Here is a 3,911-nt window from a genome sequence, read left to right as displayed (position 1 = left end):
GGGTTTAGGTCCTCTTCGGCCTATTAAGTGCACTCCAGGAGTCAAAGTCTTCGTTTGTGTCTTCTGATGCTACTTTCTTGGGTATTTTGCCTCTTCATTGGTTCTCATACCTGTTTTCATATTGCAAATATACATTTGCAAGACATTGTCTTATCTCTTCTAGTTGATTAGCATATGCTTCGTCTCGTAAATTTTCACTTAACGTGTCTAAACCATTTTTTAAACCGCTAATTTAATTCCAGGATCGGATATGGTAGCTAAACAAAAAAGAAAAGGAATGGGTTTCCAATTTTTTTAAATTTTAATTCAATTGTCTCTATTGGTCCCGCTAAAATCTCATTGTTTCTGTTTTTTTTTTAAATAAATCTTAATTTTATAATTGTATGTATTACCAATGGACTAGTAGGATAATATACACTAGAAAGTTTTAAAGTGGATTGATAAAAAATTTTACGAAAATAATAAAATTTTTTAGCCATATGTTAATCACTGATGAGGACCTCTATTATTTGCTATAAAATAACTAATTAAATTTGCATAAGGTAAACATGAATCAAAAATTAAATAAGTATTATTCCATCTAACAGGCATGTCTGATGCAAAAATTCTAGGAGAAATATTTGATTTTATACAAGCATCTTGAAATTCAACATTTCTACTATTACCAGTAGTAATTAATCCAAGCTAAAGAATCCTTAATTCTATCAATATAATTTCTAATTTTTTTATACCACTTTTCACAATTAAATTAATAATGTGACATGCACAACGTTGGTGAAAATAGTTCAAATTGTCATAAAAACAAAAATTACTTTTAAAAAATTCTATAGCTTTACTGTTAGCATTTGCTTTATTAAAAGTTAAACTTATCACTTTGTAAACAATATCATAATCTTATAAAACTTCAATAATTTTATTATAAATTTGTTGACCACTATGATCCACATCTATTAATCTAAATCCCAATAAAAATTCATTTAATTTACATTTATTATTAAAATAATGACTAGTCACACGAATATAATCTTGTTTAGCTCTATCACTCCAAATATCGGCGATTAGAGCCACACTAACATGACAACTATGTATTTTATTTCTTAATTCTAATGTCATTTTCCCAAACAATTTTATTAAATTACTTTTAGTTGCAGTTTTAGAATAACTTTTAAATCCTAGAAAAAATGAATTTTTAATAAATCTTTCAAAATATTTATCTTCAGCCATATTATTAGGTTGATCAGTTACAGCAATATATAAAGCTAATTGTTCCATATATACATCAAAATTATAACTCCAAGTAATACCCATAGTAGTTATTTGAGTTTGATTGGTTTCTCTATTTCTATGTTGATTCATACGTTACTAGCATGCTTTTTTAAAGTACTAGCACCATTACCTGCATCAGCTTTATAAATATTTTCACAATACTTGCATCTTGTTTTCTTCCCTTGAATTCCATTTTCTGTCTCGTAAAACTTTTAGAAATGCACCCAAACGTCTAATGTGTGTCTGTCGTAGGTTCCGACTACAGTTGATGAACTCGATTCTACTTGAGATGGAGTTAGACGAGGATAATGATTACGAGGACAACTTCTAGAACCATTGGGAGCTGTGGCAGCATGGGGAGGAAGGGGGGAATATTATGAGGTGTATCGGATTCTAAGAATGAGAAAGCGAGACTGTTTGAATCTACTGCATTTACGTTAGTAATTTCAAGAGAACTAGGATAATTTTCTTCATCATCGAAATTGATGGGATGGAAATATCTATCTATTCTAATTAAAAAAAATGGATATAAAAGAAATAAAGAATTAAAGAAAGAGAATTGAAGTTTGGAAATATGAATTGAAAATTACAAAAATAATCAAAATTAAAATGACAGCAAATTCACAACAGAGAGATTGAGAGATTTCAATAGAGAAAAATGAAAGAATGAGAGAATTTGGGATGTGAGGAAATATGAGAGTTTAGGCCCTATTTATAGAAAAAAAAAAAGGAAAAAAGAAAATGACCAAAAAGACCTCTCCAACTGTTATAAAACGGTTATATTTCAAAGGTAAAATAAAAAAAATCAAAATAACACGCTGGGTCACCTGGTTGGCCTACAAAGGCACAACTGATCATAGGAATTAAGTTGGAAGGGGTAAACTCGGATTTGGATGATGCTGCAGAAAAATTATTGAAAGAATTTGATTATTCTCATGATAATCAAATTGATTTTGATAAATTCTTTGTTGGTATATCAAAATGGCTATAAAACGGCTATATTTCAAAGGTAAAATGGATTTTTTTTAAAAAATAATAATAACACGCCGGCTCGCCTGGTTGGCCTACAAAGGCGCAACTGATCATAGGAATTAAGTTTGAAGGGGTAAACTTGGATTTGGATGATGCTGCAGAAAAATTACTGAAAGAATATGATTATTCTCATGATAATCAAATTGATTTTGATAAATTCTTTGATGGTATATCAAAATGGCTCAATGAAGTAAATCGAGGAAATAGATCTGGTGATCCTGGTTCTCAGACAGAAAAACTTCTAAGTGAATTTCACGAGGTAAGTTGCACAATGATGACTCGCATCTTTATCTAGGATTGCTTATTGCAATGAGGTTCTGACATCTTGCAAATAATGAGCAGCAAACAAAGAGTGAGCATGACTTGTTGGGAGCTGACGAACAAATTGACGAGGTTGTTGGGCTGTTGAAAACCCCAAGTGGACCTCCTTCAAAGCATATTCGATGTTGGTGATTGGAACCATTATTTCTACTGCATTCGCTAATCCTCTTAAAGATACTGTTATTAACTTTTCAAATGCAACAACTATTCCTTCATTCTTCATCTCATTTGTTGCACTGCCTTTGGCCACTAAGTTAAGTGATGTGATACCAATACTCATTTATGCCAGCCGTAAAAGTAAGAAGAGCGCTTCATTAACATTTAACGGGGTTTGTTTAATTATAACATTTGTCTATTAATTTCCATATGCAATTTTCCTTGAAGCAAATGCTGGTGATTTGAGTTGACAGGTCTAATTTAATTAACAGCGTCGCACTATTGTACATAAGGCAGTTATATTAACACTCAATTCTGGTGTTTCTCTGCTTCAGTTATACAGGACTGTATCGGTGAATAATGTCATTCATCTATCAGTTTTCTTAGCTGTCGCCTGCATAGAGGATTAAGATGGGAGCTCTCATCGGAAATGCTGGTTATTCTGATTGTTTGCGTTGTGATGGGTGGTTTTGCCAGTTTCCGTACCACGTTCCCCCTCTGGACATCCTTAGTTGCTTACATTTTTTATCCCTTCTCCTTGGCACTGATTTATGTTCTTGATTTTGACTTTGGTTGTCCATAGATCATGTATTGTTGAGCCAGGATTTTGTTTATGGAGAGACTATTGGATAACTATATACGTGTGTAATGTATGTTTTAGTGTTCGACTTGTATGTAAACTCTTCTAGGGTTCTCTTTGGTGCAACTTATAAGGTTAATGAATTGGCTGGCTGGGTTAAGCCGCATATTATTCTCCAAACTCTTGCTGTACTTTCTCTCTCAGTTGTGTAGTTCTTCATGGTATCAAAGCAGTAAAATCCTGCCCTGATTTTCTGTTTTCTTTTCTTCTCCTCTGCAACAATACCATGGCAAACAAGGATCCTGCAAACAAGGCGTCTTCTACCTTGACAGCATCTCTCCCGCTTACCTTCAACATTGCCAATCACTTCCCGGTTCCGATGGAGCGCCCTCATTACCGTGCCTGGCGATCACAATTTTTGAATATTCTCACTATCCATGATTTGAGTCATATGGTGGATGCCTCGGCTGCCGCTCCTCCTCCACCTTTGGAAGATGGCACTGTGAATCCTGCTCATGGTATGTGGCTGAAAACTGATTGTCTTGTACTTAGTTGG

At 33.3% G+C, this 3,911-nt stretch overlaps 1 pseudogene; it reads left to right on the top strand.

The window, feature by feature from the left end:
- The first annotated feature begins 2,741 nt into the window (after positions 1 to 2,741).
- Positions 2,742 to 3,567, top strand: LOC116123504 (annotated as a pseudogene).
- Positions 3,568 to 3,911: the final 344 nt, after the last annotated feature.

Source organism: Pistacia vera, unplaced genomic scaffold (genome assembly GCF_008641045.1).
Source record: "Pistacia vera cultivar Batoury unplaced genomic scaffold, PisVer_v2 Contig1426, whole genome shotgun sequence".
Lineage (NCBI taxonomy): Eukaryota > Viridiplantae > Streptophyta > Magnoliopsida > Sapindales > Anacardiaceae > Pistacia > Pistacia vera.
This window is presented reverse-complemented; position numbering and strand designations above follow the sequence as displayed.